The sequence below is a fragment of the Panthera leo genome, chromosome C1, assembly GCF_018350215.1.
Source record: "Panthera leo isolate Ple1 chromosome C1, P.leo_Ple1_pat1.1, whole genome shotgun sequence".
Lineage (NCBI taxonomy): Eukaryota > Metazoa > Chordata > Mammalia > Carnivora > Felidae > Panthera > Panthera leo.
The window spans coordinates 117,353,648-117,372,042 of NC_056686.1; the positions used below are offsets into that span (position 1 = coordinate 117,353,648).

General features: G+C 49.3%; 1 pseudogene; it reads right to left on the minus strand.

Moving 5' to 3' along the window:
* Window positions 1-13,941: 13,941 nt before the first annotated feature.
* Window positions 13,942-14,174, minus strand: LOC122226260 (annotated as a pseudogene).
* Window positions 14,175-18,395: the final 4,221 nt, after the last annotated feature.

Sequence of the window (18,395 nt, forward strand, 5' to 3'; positions counted from 1 at the left end):
GAGCCTAGGGGACCTCCCCGAGTCTGGCCACAAGCCTCTCTCCATTTTGTGGCAGCGATGCTATTTCCCCTCGATAGTCCTTCCAAAGGGCAGTTGTGTTGACTGGGGTGGTTGGTCCTGACCTCCAGGAGGAAACGGGGATAGACGGCCACTCCCCAGAGCGCACAGGCCACCTTCTCTCTGTGTTTGTAGGATGTCCTGTTTGTTAAATAGCTTGCGGAAGGGCGGGGCAGGGGAAGTGGGTTCTGAAGCCTTTCTCCACCACAGCAGCTCAGCTCTCTGCTCCCCACAGCCCCTACCTCTCCCCTCCCATGTGTGTGTCCTCTCACCCTGCACCAGGCCTCTGCCATAGCCGACCTGGGCCTCAAGCTCTCTCCTGAGACGTGAGCAACACTCCTGTGCAGAATCTTGGGGGCCATGTGTCCATCACAACTCTTGTCCTGCCAAAGCCCTGCTGGCTCCCCCACCCTGTCTGTCACAGGGGCCTGCCCTCCTGAACAGGTGCCTCACCCGACCCACCCACGAGTGACACCAGTCCTCCTTCCTCTTCACTACGCTGTGACCCTCCCCTCTGGCCTCCCTGGGGCCTGAGCCACTCTCTGGAGCTGAAACGTGACATGTGGCAAAAGTTCCATCCCTCGAGGCCACCCTGGCATTTTGACCTTGCCCTTCCAGGTTTTAACCAGGGGCAGTGAGTGGGGTGGGAAGTTCAAAGACTTGCCCACCAGCCTAGACCTTTCCGGGAAGCCAGCCCCCCACCACCCTGCCTGCTGGGTAACCAGCTGCCAATGAGAACAAAGTCTGGGCCTTCCCACAGTTGGTGGCAGTTGCCCCGGGCCAGTGCTGATGTCCAGCCAGGGCTGCCCCTGACCCACCCCTCAGGCTGCCCTGCCACACCCCAGATACACCAACCTCCCACTGTGAAGCATGTTTAATGACAGGACTCCCTGGCTGGCACAGAGGGGGCCTTGCTGTCCTTGCTGTCCTGGTCATTTGAACATTACTTAAGGCCCTTTTCTCTGCTCAAGCCCTGGCTTGCCTTCTCTCTGTTCCACCTCCACTTAGCCTCCCACTCTGTCCTTGGTCCCTGACCACATTCTTGTCCCTCTGCATGGGACACCTGAGCCTGGTCTCCTGGTTGACCTTGAGGACTGGGCCAGACTCTGCCCTAACCCGGGGGTGCTCGCGGTGACTCACAGGAGCTCTAACAATATCAAGCATATTCCCAAGAGCTGGGAGATCAGGGCTGTGGCCACCTTGGCCCAGGCCCAGGCCTCAGGAGTCCAAACAGGGCCAGGCGTCCAGTCTGGGATTGTCTCTGTTGGCCACCATCCTCCCAAAAGACTTTGGGCAGAAGTCACGAATGGGGACAAGGGGCCTTGCCTGGGATGTCCCTGAGGCCCTGTCTACCCATACACCCCACTTGGGACCCCTTAGCAGGTAAAAAGGGGTCATTTCAGAGCAGGTCATGTGGGCTATCCAGTGTTCCACCGGTGGCCTGGGCCAGTCCCCGGGGTCCATGGGAGGGAGAGGCCTAGAAAGGAAGAAGGTTCAGGCCCTGACCTGAAGAGAACAGCATGCTCCCACACCACAATGTTAAGCAACAGTTGGCCATGGCCAACAACACAGTCTTAGCTCAGGCTGCCATAACAAAATATCATGAACTGGATGGCCTAACACAGATTTATTTCTCATGGTTCTGGAGGCTGGAAGTTCAAGCCCAGGGTGCCAGGGTGGTCAGACTCTGGTGAGGACCCTCTTCCCAGCATGCAGATGGCTACCTTCTGGTTGTGTCCTCACATGGCAGAGAGAGAGGAAGCAAGTCTCTTGTGTCTCTCTCTCTTTTTTTAATGTTTATTTATTTTGAAAGAGAAAGAGAGTGTGTGTGTGTGTGTTTGTATGTGTGTGTAAGCAGGGGAGGGGCAGAGAGACAGGAAGAGAGAGAATCCCATGCTGTCAGCGCAGAGCCTGATGTGGAATTCAATCTCACGAACTGTGAGATCAGGACCTGAGCCGAGATCAAGAGAGTAGGACACTTAACTGACCGAGCCCCCCAGATGCCTCTCATGTCTCTTCTTACAAGGCACTAATCCTATCATGGGGCCCCATCCTCATGACCTCATCAGAGCCTAATTGCCCCATCCCCAGATATTGTCACATCGGGAGGTAAAGCTTCAATGTATAAATCTGGGGGGGGGGGGGGACAGGGCACAATTCAGTCCATAGCACACACTAAGCACAAAAAGCTCAAAGGCAGGGGACCAATACTAACATTCACTCAGCTCACATTTCCTGAGCACCTACTGTGTACCAAGTGCAGTGGGCTCACCCCAAATGAGGCATGGCCACTGCCCTTGAGGAATTCCCAGTCACCCCCAGGGCACCCAGGCCTGACAGTGTCCAGTGACAGAGATACTGTGATAGAGTGACACCAGTGCTGGAGGGTGTGGCAAGGGGTGGCAGGGAACCCAGTAGGGCCTCAGCGCAGGTGGGGGTAGGGGGCACGGCAGCCCCGGGAGAGGGGGTTGGGGCAGTGCTGGAGTATGAGTGGGGTCCTCCTGGGGCAGACGCGGAGGCCTCATAGCATGGGCTGGCCCGGGACCACGGAGAGAAGGAGGAAAGGTCAGTCTGGGTGCCCTGGTGGTAATCAATAGTGACTTAAACAATAAGCAACATCACAAGAAATCCAGAGGCAGAATGAGCAGCGAACCGGGTGCCCCGCTCAACAATTCATCAAGGAAGGCCAGCCTTCCGTCTTGCTTCTGTGCCACTCTCATCCTCAACTCTTGGTGACCTCTGCCCCCACGGTCACCGGTCACAGCTTCAGGTGTCACATCCATCCGAAGTGATGGTCACCCGAGAGGAGCAGCAGTTCCCCTGTATGTGTCTTTGCATCGGGGAGGAAGGCTTTCCTTCCCAGAATCCCAAGGTCCTTCCTTCATTCCACTGGGTGGGATCTGGACACAAACGGAAGCTCTGGAGAGGATGGACGCAGCCTCCACTAGGGTACAGACCTGCCCCAGTTCCCGTCCCAACAAGGGGTGGAGGATTGCCTTCCTGAGCCACGGAGGTGACCCTGGGGACAGCAGAGTAAGTATCCTGTGGGGGACAGTGGGCAGAGGGGCACTCGGGACCGTGTGTCCATGCTCCTTTGGGAGGGATCCAGGGGGTTCAGGAGGGAGTAAGGAGAGGGAGGGAAGCAGGTGTCAGGTCATGAATGACCTTGAGAGCTGAACGGTGAATTTTAGTAAATTTTAGTACCCAGAAAGCCATGGAAACTGCCAAGGGATTTAAGCAGATTTTGAGCAGTCTCTTGAAAAGATATTTTACAAAGAATTTTCAGGGTCCAAGAAAATGCAATATTATACTGAGTTGGGGAGGGCAGGGGTGGAAATGTAAGATAAAAACAATGTCAAACTATTCATAGGAAAGGGGCACCTGGGTGGCTTAGTCAGTTAAGCATCTGACTTCAGCTCATGATCTGGCGGTTTGTGGGTTCGAGCCCCGCGTCGGGCTCTGTGCTGACAGCCTGGAGCCTGCTTTGGATTCTGTGTCCCCCCACCCCGTCCCTCCCCTGCTTGTGTTGTCTCTCTCTCTCAAAAATAAAATAAAACATTAAAAACTTTAATTCACAGAAAAAAGACTGAAAGGAAATAAACCCATGTGGTACAGGTGCTTTGTCCTTTCTACTTTTCCATATTCAATCATTTTTTTTATGATGGACGTGTTTCACTGTCATCTTTCAGAAAGGCGAGCAAGTTTGAATTTTGACAAAGTGCACTTGTTCCGGGGACCATGAGTAAAGGGGGAAGGGAAAGGCATGAGAGGCATCTTTGAGAAAGATGTGCTGAGAGGGTGGGGTGTAGGGCATGCTTAGTTTGAGATGCGACCCAAGTGGTGAGGTGGGGCAGACAATTCAGAAACACTTCGTGGTGTGGGAAGCAAAGGGATCTTCTGGCAGGGACCACCTCATGACGGGGGGAGCCCCTGCCCAGACCCCAGAGCCTCTGGGTCCCTGTCTCTGGCTTCCCCTTCGGCTCCCAGCCGGGCCTTCTTTCCTCTGGCAGGAAGACCACTGAGTCATCCACACTGTACCTGAGACAGACAGCCTCCTGACCTCTCTGAGCCTTTGGGGTCAACTTTGTAAGGTCACCAAGGTGGTCACCACTGTGAGCGCTGATGGCCTGAGACACAGGGAGCCAGCCCAACTCTGGTGTCCCCCAAGTGGGGCTGGAAAGCCCGGCAAGCTTCCCACCAAGCACCCCACCGGCCCTGACATGCCCTCCACCCCCAGCTCGCTGGCCTTCAGCTGCTCTGGCAATCCATGACCGCCTGGGTCACAGCACCCCTGCACTGTTCACAGGAATCCCACATGGTGGGCTGTGGCCTAGGCCATGAACCTTACGGGTTTTCCCACACTCTTTCCCCAGACTGGAGTGTCAGCTGGGCCATGCCTCTGTTCATGTCTATCCCCCACTACTGTGCCTGGACCCCAGTAGGTGATCAACAAATAATTCTTGAGAGAGAGAAGGGAAGTCCAGGTGCAGGCCCCCATCTTGCCGCCTCATGTGACTCACCAACAGACACACCCCAAACCTGGCTGTCAGGCCAAGGGATCGAGGCACAGCCAAAGGTAGCTCGCTCTGGATGTAAGTGTATTAGTTTCTTGTGGAAGCCATAACAAGGTATCCCAAACTGGGTGACCTGAAACATTTATCCTCTAATGGTTCTGGAGGCTAGAAATCCAAAAGCAAGGTGTCCGTATGGCCATGCTCCCTCTGAAGGTTATAGGGAAGAATCTATCCTCAGCACTCTCCTTACTTCTGGTGGCTTCAGGCAATCCTGGGCCTTCTTTGGCCTATAGGCACGGCACCCCAATCTCTGCCTCCATCATCGCATGGCCTTCTTCCTTGTGTGTCTGCATCTCTCTGTCTGAATCTCCCTCTGCTTTCCTTTATAAGGACCCCAGTCACTGGATTAGGGCCCACCCTAAATCCAGTAGGACCTCACCCTAACTTACATCTGAAAAGACCCCATTTCCAAATAAGGTTACAATCCCAGGTATAGGGCGTTAGGACTTGAAGAGCTCTTTTGGGGGGACACAATTCGACCCCAATAAGAAGGGTCACAGTAGGTGGCCTCGTCTCTTTGCAGGATGAGTGAGCCTAAATGGTTAGCAGCTGGATTTCTGCCATGTGGGGGAGACTTTCTCAAGTAGAGGAGCCTCCCTCCATACCTGTCTGGTCTGGGGAGCCTCTTCCCACTCAGGATCTCTCCCCCTGGCATTGGGGTCAGGGTGAGGTGAGACAGACAGGGATGGTCTGCTTGCCCTACAGTGACCAGGGCCCTTCCGCTACCCAGACTCCCTGGATGGCATCTGCTCACAGAGCACTGAGAGGAATCCACAGCCGGCCTCAAACACCACTGGTCACCTTCTCTGAGACTTCACGTTTTACCTGAGGGCCCCTGCAGGTGGGACACCTTCACCTGAGGAACATTTCTGTGCGGGGGGCTTTTGGGGCCCCGCGCTGCCACAGCAGAACTATTTTGGGTCAGGAAGTCTCTCCTCAAATCCTCCCCGGGTTAAGTTCTGGTCTAATGATCAAGCTAGTGAAGGGGAGAGGCAGGGCTCTGTGTGACCCAGGAAGGTGGTCGGTGGTAGGTTCGGGCTTGTCTGCTGGAGCTCAGGGCCTGGGGGGGGGTGCCCACACCACCCCACCATCCGGTTGGCCAGGCAGGTGAGGGAGGCGGCCTCAGAGCTCTTCCTCTATGGTATTACCACTCATGATAATGCTAATTCTGCTAGTGCTGAAGTTTCCAAAATCCAGCCACTCCTTTGAGGCCCAGGCCCCACATGCAGACCTCACCCCAGCACACTCTGCTTTGGGTCCCCCTGAAAAGGCGCAGCTGCTGGTAAAATTCTCTCTGCCTTTAAGTCTTAGCTTCACCCCTCCTCCTCCAGACCGCTTTCCTTGACACCCCTCCCCCTTACTCTGCTGCATTAACGGGATCCCCAGCAGTTTCTACACGTGACCCCTTTCAGAGTGGGGACCTCCTCCAGGGCTGAACCTTCATCCCTGGATCTCTGAGGGTCCCGCACGTTGTCAGTTGGAGAATAAACCGGACCTTGAGGGTATTATGCTAAGTGAAGTAAGTCAAACGGAGAAAAATACTGTGTGATCTCGCTTGTATGTGGTATCGAAAAAAAACAAAAAACAAAAAAACAACATCTCATAGATGCAGAGAACAGGTAGTTGCCAGAGGTGGGGGTGGGGTGCGGTTGTGTGAAATGGATGAAGGGGATCAAAATGTACAAACTTCCAGTTATAAAGTAAATAAGAGATGATCATGGGGACAAAAATGTAAAAAAAAAAAAAAAAATCAAACCCCCAAAATAAAAGAATAAGCGGGCGAGTGAACGAGCACATCCTTGCCAGCTCCTGGAAGGTCTGAAGGGGTAAGAAGTGAGAAGGCAGAGCGGAGAGGAGAGAAGGGAGGCAGAGGGCCGGGGAGCACAGGTGGTGAGAAGCACCCCAAGCCGCTGAGCAGATAGGTGGCCTCAGCAGCCGGGCACGGCCGCCACTGGGAGTGGCAACAGGAGGGCGAAGGTTCGGGGGCCGAGGCCCCGGGAGGAGGTGAGCAAAGGTCAGCCTGGAGCCACCGACACAATGTGCCAGGCACCAGCCGCGGACCTCACCATGCCTTTAACCCTGAGGTCGGAGGGCAGCCAGGAGCTGCAGCAGGTGGGGTCCCAGTGCCTCAGGGCCCCCGGCTTCCACAGCTTCCACTCCCAAGGGGCCCACCGGGGACCAGAAGCTCCGTTCCAGTCCCCAGCGGGCGAACAGGCCCCGTCCCCGTCAGTGTGTCCTGCACCGAGCAGCCCCTGCTTCGGGGACACAGAGCCTTTCAGCCAGAGGGAGGTGCAGGCGGGGCCGAGGCCTGGATGGGCCTCTGACTACAGCCTACCTCTGCTGGAGCCCATGAGCCAGTCTGATGGTGGCTGTCCCCACCTCCTGAATACCTGTCTTGCTGTGGGCCATGGTGAGACCTCCTAGACAATCCAGGCCCAGGGTGGCCCTGGGCCCCTCAGCTGGGGACCATGGCCGCCCTCCACCCCACAGCTCCTCTCTGCCCTCCTCTTTCCCAGGACGGACACAAGGGCTCATGCAGCCGGCCCAGCTTCACCTCTTGGGTCCTCTCATCCCCGCAGCACGGAGACGCCAGGATCAGCAGAATACCCCCATGTGCCTGGGCTCAGTGCAGGAGTGCGGGGACCTGGACCGGCCCAGCAGTCCTCCCCCGCCACCATGCCACCTCAAGGGGTCCCACTGCACCTCTTCTGGCTCAGGGTCCATCCTACTGTGGGTTTTTTGTGTTTTTTTTTCTCAGCTTATTTATTTTTTAGAGAGAGCTGCACGTGCACATGCATGTAAGTGGGGGAGGGGCAGAGAGACAGAGGGAGAGAGAGAATCCCAAGCAGGCTCCACACTGTCAACACGGAGCCCAGCATGGAGACACTGAGCTCCATCCCACAAACTGTGAGATCATGACCTGAGCTGAAATCAAGAGTCAGACGCTTAACCCACTGAGCCACCCAGGCGCCCCATTGAGCCGTGTCTTTATGTGCCAGCTGGGCTCAAGTCAAAGGCCTGGGAAGAGCGTGGGAAAGTGATGGCCAGCATCTTGAAGGGGAAGGAGAGGCCAGCCTGCCCTGACAAACGAGCCCAGGCAGGAAGTACGACGGGTCAGCACACGGCTCCTTCGGCCCCAGTGACTGGGGGCAGGTGGGGGCTGGGCTGACTTCCCATTACTGGCAATTTCTACGTGGGGATACAGCCTGGCGCCTACCCTCCCACACCAGCCTCGTCCCGGTGCCTGGGGCCCCAGTAATGACCAGGATGTGCCAGGCAGGAAGGTACGATATTGCATCAATCCCCACTGTGTCCTTCAGTTCTGAGATGGAAGTCCTCCTCCCTCCCTCCACCCACGTGCCCTGGAGCTCCCTTCGAAAGACTCCCCACACTTACCATTAGCACTTGTGGTCTGCAACTTCCCCCATGGCCCGGTGGGTCAGTGGCTCAGGGAGGGCAGGCGCTGCTGATTTGCAAAGACAGGATCTGCATGAAAATTCCTTTCTGAACTCAGTGAGTTCAAGGACTTTGGTTTCTGCCAGAGCAGTTTCTGCCTGTCCCGCTCTAGCTGTGATTTTCCTCACTGCAGTGCAGTTTTCTCAGTATGGAGGTTTTTAATACAATCTTGAAGTGAGCCATTATTTTATCTTCTTCGGTTACTTTTGTGTGCATTCCTTTCCTTTTCTCCTTTTTCAACAATTTTCCAATAAGTATTGAACCGAGCTGCATACACTCATTTCTTTAAAACTGCCTTTGGTTCACCTTCCAGGTCTCCAGAGGAACACCCAGTCCCAAACATCCACCTCCTCACCCTCCTGGGTCCTGAGTTTGCTCACACTTCCTCTCCATCCTGTGGCTCCTTCTGCTTCCCCAAAGGGGAAAACTGTCCTCCAAGCATCTTCTACTGTTCTCTATAGTTGTTCTTTGGTTTGATGGATTGTGCAAGCTGTTTTGGCTGCAGCTACTTGAAAGGTGATGTGTTTTCAACCATCTTCTCTTTCTGGTGGGGCAAAGCCATTACCCCCACTTGTCTGAATATCTCAATCTCTCATCTTCCAGGTCTTTCGGAAAACTCCCTATTTCATTTTTATTGTTTTATTTTTAAAGTTTATTTATTTATTTTGAGAGAGAGCATGCACAAGCAGAGGAGGGGCAGAGAGAGGATCCAGGCAGGTTCTGTGCTGTCAGCACAGAGCCCGATGATGTAGGGCCCGATATCATGAACCATGAAACCATGCCCTGAGCCAAAATCAAGAGTCAGACATTCAACCGACTGAGCCACCCAGGCACCCCAGAAAATTCCCTATTTTAAGCTCAAGAGCTCTTTATTGTCTTGGGTGTTTGTGTTTCCTTTTTCTAAAAAGAAGAAAGTTATTATCTCACATAATTTTGAATCCCAAGAGAGGACTGGCTGACTCCATAGCCCATTGGTTCAGTCACTTAATGACATCATCCAGGACCTATGTCTTTCCATCTGCTTCCATAGTGACTTCATCCTCAGTCCACTGAGCAAGATGGCCATGGCAGGTCCAGAGAAATGAGAGAGAGCATCTCATCCATTGACTCTCTGCTGAGAATGAGGAAACCTTTCCCAGAAGCTTTCCAGCACGTTTCTTTCCACACCATTGGCCTGAATTCTTTCTTTTTTTAATTGTGTCTATAAATATATAGAACAAAATTTGCCAGTTTTGCCATTTTTAAGTATACAATTCTGTGGCACTCATCGTACTCATAGGGTTGTGCAACCGTCCATTCTATCCATTTCCAAAACCTTTTCATTATCCCAAACACAAACTCTGTAGCCATCAAGCAATAACTCCCCATTCCCTTCTCTCCGCAACTCCCCAAAACCGTGATTCTACTTCCCATCTCTATGAATTTGCCAATTCTAGATATTTCAGATAAGTGGAATCATAGCACATTTATCCTTTTGTATCTGGCTTCTTTCATGTAGCATGTTTTCAAGCTTCCTCCATGTTGTAGCTTCTATAGGAATTTCACTCTTTTTGTGGCTGAATAACAGTCCATCATATGGGTAGATCATCTTTTGTTTATCCATCTACACTGATGGACATTTGGGTTGTGTCTAGCTTTTAGCTATTGTGAATAAGGCTGCAACAAACAGCAACACATAGGGATCTCTTCAAGTCCTTGTTTTCAATTTTTTTGAGTATATACCTAGAAGGGAAATTGCTGGATCATATGATAATTCTCTTTAGCTTTTTGAGGCATTGCCAAACTATTCCCCACAGTGTCTGCACCATTTTACATTCCCACGAGCAATGTAAAAGGCTTCCAATTTCTCTACATCCTTGTCAACACTTATTTTTTTTATGATAGCCATCCCAGTAGATAGTATCTTTTTGTGGTTTTGATTGCTTCCCTAATGATAAGTATATTGAGCAACTCTTCATGTGCTTATTGGACATTTGTATATTTTCTTTGGAGAAGTGTCTATTCAGGTCCTTTGCCCATCTTCTAATTGGTTTATGCATCTGGCTATTGTTGAATTTTAGCTCTTCATACATTCTGGATATTAATTCCCTATCAAGTATGTGATTTGCAAATATATTCTCCCAGTCTCTGGATTGTCTTTTCACTCTGCTGATAATGTCCTTTGATGGACAAAAAATTTTTAATTTTGATGAAGTTGAATTTATCCATTTTCCTTTTGTTTATCATGCTTTTGGAATTATATCTAAAACTCCATGGCAAAATCCAAGGTCATGAAAATATATACCTGAGTTTTCTTTTAGGAACTGTATGGTTTAGTTCTTGTATTTAGGTCATTGATCCACTTGAGTTCATTTTTGTGCACACTGTGAGGTAGAGATCCAGTGTCATTCTTTTCCAAGTGGAAACTCAGTTGTCCCAGCATCACTTAAGAGACCATGCCTTCCATATTGAATGGTCTTGGCATCCTTGTCAACTATCAGTTGGTCATAGACACGTGGGTTTATTTCTGGACCCTTAGTTCTATTTGAATGGTTTGTATGTCTAGCCTTAGGCCAGTACCATACTATGATTACTGTGGCCTTGTAGGTAGTAAGTAAGATTTATTTATTTATTTATTTATTTATTTATTTATTTATTTACAGAGAAAACTTGGTGGAGGGGCAGAGACAAAGAGGGAGGGAGACAGAATTCCAAGCAGGCTCCACGCTCACAGCAGGCCTCGAATTCACAAATTGCGAAATCATGACCTGAGCCAAAATCAAGACTAGGACACTTAACCAACTGAGCCACCCACATGCCCTGTAGTAAGTTTTAAAGTCATTAAATGTGAATCCTATGACTTTGTCCTTTTTCAAGACTGTTTTGGCTACTCAAGGTCCCTTGAAATTCCTTATGAATTTCATAGACTTTCCATTTCTGCAAAAAAAGCTGTTGGAATGTTGGGGATTGCATTGAATTTGTAGATCTTTTGGGGTGGTTTTGACATTTTAACAATATTGTCTCCCCACCCATGAACACATCTTTCCACTTAGGTCTTCTTTATCTTTCAACTGTTTTTTTTTTTTTTTGTTTTTTTTTTTGTTTGTTTTTTTTTTAGTTTTCAGTGTAGAAGTTTTTATTCTTGGTTAAACATATCTCTAGTTATTTTATTCTTTTAGATGCTATCGTAAACAGAATTGTCTTGTTAATATCTTTTTTTTTTTTTTTTTATTGCTTTTGCAAGTGTATAGAACCACAGTGAATTTTTGTGTCTTGATCTTGTACCCTGCAACTTTGCTGAATTCACTTACTAGCTCTGGTAGTTTTCTTGTGGACAGTTTGGGATTTTCTATATATGGGATTATGTCATCTGCATATATAGTTTTATTTCTTCTGATTCAACTTGGATGCCTTTCCTTTACTTTTCTTATCTAACTTCTCTGGCTAAGACTTTTAGTATATATTGAACAGCAGTAGTGAACTGGGCATCCTTATCTCGTTCCTGATGTCAGGAGGAAATCTTTCAGTGCTTTACCATTGAATTTGGTGTTAGCCGTGGTTATTTCTTATATGGCCTTTATCACACTGAGGCAATTCCCTTGAACTTCTAGTTTTATGAGTGTTTTTTATCATGCAAGGGTGTTAGATTTTGTCAAATGCCTTTCTGTGTTAATGGAGATGATCATTTTTTTTTTCTTTCATTCTATTAATGTGTTGTATTACACTGGTATTTTGGTGTTGAACCACCTTGTATTCCTGGGATAAAACCCACCTGGCCATGGTGTATAACCATTTAATATGCTGTTGGATTCAGTTTATTAGTATTTTGATGAGGATTTTGCATCTATATCCATCAGGGATATTGGTCTGTAATTTTCTTTTCTTGTGGTATCTTAATCTGGGGCAATGGAGGAGGGAGTTCCAAAACTCTGAGCAGAACCAAGAAGGCAGCTCCAGAATATCTGGAGGCAGGACTATCAGCCTCATTGGGTCAGCATGGCCTCGGGGACCACTGAGGAGGGCACTGTTGGCATGGAATTTCCGTGCAGGCAGAATTGTTGTGGAAGATGCTCTTTGCTGTGTACTGAACATCTAATAGGGACCCTAGCACATAGTAGATGCTCAGTCAATAATCGTTGAGTGAACCGATGAACACAAAGTTGGAGAAGTTCAGAAGAATACATCCAGTATGATTCTATTTATGTGAAATTCAAAAGCAGGCAAATCTAAACTCTGCTATTTAGGGATGTGTACCTTTGTGGGTAGGGAGGGGGCTGGGAAGGGATCTGGGCAGACCGGCTAGGTTTGCCAATGTTCTATTTCTTGACTGTGGTGCTGCAGCGCCCCCCTGTGGAACTGGTGGGGAGAGCCATTTAGATGCAGGCAGCTCTTGAATGACAGGAAGTGTCAAGGCAGAGGTCAAAGGACTCAGGACACAGCCCTCAGCTTGATAAGGGAGCAGAGGGTCCCAAGACCAAATCAACCAAGTCTTCCTAAGGAGCTGGGCCTATGTTCTGGCCCTGCCTGAGATAAGCCGGCACACCTGGGTCCATACCCTGACTGGGACAAGTGTACCAGCTATGGCCTAGACACACTGCTTACCAACCCCTGCAACACACACACACACACACACACACACACACACACACGTCCAGATGTCACTAATAGGATACTCATTCGCTGGTGTCTTAGGGAGACCGCCCTCATGGGGAGGCTGTGTATCAAAGGCGATAACCTCCACATCCTAGTGAGCACTGATATTCTTGGACCGAGTTCCAAGAAGGCAAGTTCAGTGCTTCCTGGGGAGCTCAGAGGCAGCAAGGACAGATCCTGGGTCTGGGGAAGCGCAGGGTTGGATAAGGTTTCACAGAGCAGGCCACGCTCACCCCTGGAGCTCTGTGAGATAGCTTTACGTGATATGCAGATAGACTGCTTTCCTTTTACTGTACATTAGCAAAACTATAAATAACCATCCCATCACAAGTGTGATTTACATTTTAGGATAAGCCCATGTAAAAGCAGGTGGGTAAAAATGATGTTAAAGGAAGTTCTAAGTAACACGCAAATGTGGCAACATTGTGGTCTGTTAATGCAGTGAGCAATAGGTTGTCCCAACGCACCTGGGACTTTCCTGGTTTTGGCACTGAAAGTCCAATGTCCCAGGAACCCCCTTGTCCCAGGCAAACCGGGACAATTGGTGACCTGTGTGTGAAGGCCTGAGGTTTGGGATATGGTGAATTCAGGCGTAGAGTCATCCAGACCTGGTTCAAGTCCTGGTCCAACACCCACTGGAAGCCAGACTTCTGGTTCTTCCTAAGACCACAGAAGTTGTAAGGAGTAAATGGGAAAACCTGAATTAAGGATCAAGTGCAGCCCATGGAACATAGTAGGTGCTTAATGAGTTCGGCATTCATTTGACTTTTTTTTTTTTTATAATAAAAACTTTGACAGTTTTATGCAGGAACTGCTGTAGTGTTTGGTCCAAGATGTGAAGTTACCATGTTCAAGAAACCGGGAGGGGGGTGTGAATCACTCTATAAACTAATAAGAGTATGTGACAGGAAGAATGCACACATTATAGTAGAAATCCTGTCTATATATAGTAGTTGCTTCAAAAAGTCATTTGGGGGGCACCTGGGTGGCTCAGTAGGCTAAGCGTCCAACTCTTGGTTTCGGCTCAGGTCATAATCTCACAGTTTGTTACTTCCAGCCCCGTGTTGGGCTCACTGCTGTCAGCACAGAGCCCACTTTGGATCCTCTGTCTCCCTCTCGCTCTCTAACTAAATTAGCATTAAAAAAAAATTTTTTTAAGCCATTTGTTCTTCTCTTGGCTTGTAAAAATGGTGTTCCGGGTTTCAGGGCAAGTTAACAAACTTCAGCTCTTTGGTGTGGCAGGAATTTTGTTCTCACCCTCCAGTTCTTCCACCCCAGCCTGTGCCATGAGGTCTGCAACATTTTTCTCCAGGTTGTCAATGTGACTACTCGTGTTACCAATTCTTCCAATGACCTGGTCAGACATGGTCTGAAAGGTATCTTGCATCTGTTGCAGGAGTGCGTCTGCACCATTGAGGTGAGATCTCGCACGGTCTTGAGGTCAGTCTCGGCCATCTCCCCAGTTCCCAGCTTTCATTCAACAAACATTTGAGCACCAACTGCATGCCCGGAAGCACGCCGGGTACCCCAGATGCAGCAAGGGAGGAACTTGTATTATCAGGAAGGCAGTTAACAAGTAACTCACACAGGTGCTGACAGTGGAGATGGGCTGATGTTGGAGCACACGTTGGGGGGTTGGACATCTGGAGGAAGTGATGTGCAACCTGGGCCCTCAATGAGAAGCCTCAGGGCACAGGGCCCGGGGCCACAGTGTTCCCAGCAGGAGGGAAGGCCCAGTCATGAGAGTGAGTACAGGCCACCCAAAGGAGTGGAAGCTAGCAGCACAGCTGGAGGCCGTGCTGTGGAAGCCAGCAAAGGAGTTTGGATGCTGTGTTCCGGGCAATTGGAAGCCATTACTGTTTTAGTGCTGAGGAGGAGCGTGACCTCATTTCTGGCTACAGTTGGAAAATGGATTCATCTGACGAAGGCAACTGCCTGATGCAAGTCAAGCCAGATGCTAACTTGGTCAAGGGGTGTAGTTGCAAAAATGAGGAGGCATTTCAGAGACAGACCCAGCAGGGGTCTGAGGACTGATAGAACATGGGAGGACAGAGAGAGGAATCAAGGGCAAGTCAACAACTCACTGAGACCAGGATCACTGAGAAGCAGAAGTTTGGGCACATGTGGGGGTGGGGAGCTTTGGGAGAACTACTTTAAGTGTGGCTTATGATACACTGAGTCTGAGGTACCCGAGTAACATCCACATGGAGCCAGGAGCGGGGGGCGGGGGGTGGTTCAGGCAGAGATATGGGTTGGAGATAGGGACTTGAGGGCCATGAGCACGTAGATGGGTTCTGGTATTTTTTTAAAAATTTTTTTAATGTTTTTATTTATTTTTGAGACAAAGAGAGACAGAGCATGAGCAGGGGAGGGGCAGAGAGAGGGGGAGACACAGAATCTGAAGCAGACTCAAGGCTCCGAGCTGTCAGCACAGAACCCGACGCGGGGCTCGAACTCACGGAGTGTGAGATCATGACCTAAGCTGAAGTCAGATGCTCAACTGACTGAGCCACCCAGGTGCCCCGATGGGTTCTGGTATTAACTCATGTAACCTTCACCACACCATGAGGCAGGTACTAGTCTCACTCCCATTTACAAAGCACAAGGCAGAAAGGCTGATGGCAGGGCTCTGAAAGGGTATATTTTTATATTATTATAATTCAACAGTTGGCCTAAAGTACTGTTCTTGACTATCCTAGGCTGAGAACTGTGTATGCCATCAGGCCTTCGTTACACAAGCATCTGTTGAGCTTGTACCGCTGGCCAGTGCTGCAGACAGAGGGGAGGGGAGCCATCAGTTGCCCAGGAGAATCCTTCCTTCTCTCTGCCCCTCTCCACCCCCAATACCTCCTCTGGCCAGATACTCCCATCCTGAGCAGGAGCTTCTGACCTGAGGATTCCTAAGGGATCAATGAGCACGTGGAATTGTATGCAAAACTACCCACATGTCCAGATGTGTAAGAGTCCCTAACCTAAAACTGATTAAGAAGGACCAGTGGCATTATTCACAATAGCCAAGGAATGGAAACAACCTAAATGTCCATCAGTGGATGAATGGCTAAAGAAAATGAGTCATATATACAGTGGAATATTACTATTCAGCCACGAGAAAGAAGGAAATCCTACCATTCGTGACACCATGGATGGAACTTGAGAGCGTTATGCTAAGTGAAATAAGGCAGATGGAGAAAGACACATATTGGATTCTATCACTTATATGTAGAATCTAAAAAAGGCAAACTCAGGAACAGAGAGTTTAAGAGTGGTTGCTGAGGGCTAGTGTAGGGAGAAATGGGGAGAGGTTGGTAAAAATGCACAAAATACAGCTATGGGTAAGATCTGAGGATCTAATAACGTAAAATGTTTATGATTCTTTCTTTTACAGGTTAAAGATTTTTGTACAGAAAAAATAAAGAAGAAACAATGGCAAACCATGTGAGAGCCCTGAGTGTCTGGTGGGACTTTCCCATGAACACCTGTCCTGTTGGTTTGCCAGCTAGAAGATATTCAGAGCTCTTGAAAGGACAGGACCAGTGGGACTGGGGAGCACATGGTGAACATGGAGTGATCACTCCGAGGTAGGGCTACTGGCTGTAATCCGGAGAAGAGGAAGGGGCTGTTCCAGGACCTCTGAAGCCCTGAAGGATGGCAGAGGTGTGTGGGTCATTCCAGGTCTGTGCTGTGGTTTTTTTCTGAGGAGACTTTGCTTGGAGCCATGGAGGTTTGACATGGATAAGCTTCTCCCATGGGAATTCTGGAGCCAGGCAGGAAGGGCCTCAGAGGTGACACAGAAAAGGTGACACTGTGCTCTGTGGCAACTCTGACATGGGGACCCAAGACTAGCAGTGCTGAGGGAAGTGGGTGAGAGGAGGAGAGCAGGGAATTCCTACCCCTGACCCTACAACCAAGGGTCAGTTCCTTCCCTCTCTGGATCTCTTTTCTGATCTACGCATGGAAGACTGGGACCAGGTCATCCAGCAATTCTACTCCCCCTCCAACATCCTAATTTCCTGACTTGAGAGCATGAGCTAGCTCTGATCTATGCATGATGCACTTGGAGGTGTGAAGGGTGCACTATGGGAAGCTAGGGAGTGGCCACCAGGGCCCACGAGGGCATGGGCGACCCTGCTGTGGGGAGAGGGTCTCTCTGCACCCCTGAGGGTCTCTCCTCCATGATGGAACCTTGGAACCTAAGCAAGTTGGGTTGAACATCTGCTGGGACAAATCACCTTAAGCCACCACACTGCCCCCAAACCAACACTGAGCTCGTTTTCTTGGGCCTTACTGACCTGAGTGCCCTTCATGCCCCTCCTATCTTTCCTTGGTACTGACCACAAAAGCCCTTTCTGTGTGGCATGCTGGGTTCATTTTTTTTAATGTTTAATATTTTAAGAACAGAAATAACATTAGAATACATGTTTTTGGAGTATAAACATACAATTTCTTTTAAAAGTGCAAGCCCTGTATCTCCAAGGCTTAAAAGAGCAATTATCCAGCTGCAGTCTACTCTCCTGAATTTTGTTTTTCCTTCATATTTTAACAACCAATATATATACATACACACATATATATGTATATATATATATACATGTATGTATGTATGTGTGTGTGTGTGTATATATATATGTATATATATATATATATATATATATACGTATATATACGTATATATATATATATATATATATATATATATATACGTATATATACGTATATGTATATATATATATATATATATATATATATATATATATATATATATACGTATATATAGTCTTGGTAGCCCATATATATAGTCTTGGTAGCCCAGTAACCATTCCCTTCCCTCTGGGGACTCACAGCCTTCCCAGGTGTCCTGCCGTCCCCAACTCAAGGTGCCAGGAGGTACCCTCTGCTGGTCAGGCAGCAGGCAGACCGTCCCTGCCGTTGCCAGAGAAGGAGTCCGCACTTGCACCCATCGTCTCACCTTCTTATTGGTCAGAGAACTCTCCAGATCTTCCCAAGGAGTCACTCTGCCCACATTAGAGTGACTTTGGTTGCTTATTGCCGAATCTCTTTGAGGAGAGCTTCCAGCACAGGTGATGGAGCCCAGATTCCTGCCTCTCTCTGCACATCTCATCAGAACCTAATTGAAGCTCCTTGGTTTCCAAGGCCAATTGCTGTCTGTCTTCTGGGCGGAAGGGAGAGGAGGGGAGCAGGGAAGAGAATGGTCTCAGAAGTCTCGCTCAGACTCTCTGTCCAGCAGCAAGGTTCTTCCCTGGGGTGGCGTGACAGAAGACACCTACCGCCCTGTACCAGACGCTGCTCCACGTACAAGGTACCACCCTGTCCCAGAAAACGGAAATGAAGCGCAGGCTTCTGAAATAATTTAAGGTTTCCTGTATTGAGTAGAGCTGTGTTTCTGCTGTACCCTGTGGCTTCTGGAATGGCCACTGTGGCTTCCAGGATGTGCTGGGAAGGACCAATGAGGTTTTTCCAACTCTGAAAGTGCCTCTGCTCCCAAATTTGGAGCGCTCGTACTAAAATGAACACAGAGAGCGGTGCTGCAGCTCCTCCCGTTCACTGCTTCCACTCGCTCCCTCGCTTTCCTACTAACAGCAGCTCTAACAATCGTGCTGCAGACAGAAAACGGGCACCAGACAGTTTCCAAAAAACTGAACAGCTCGTAAAAACAGA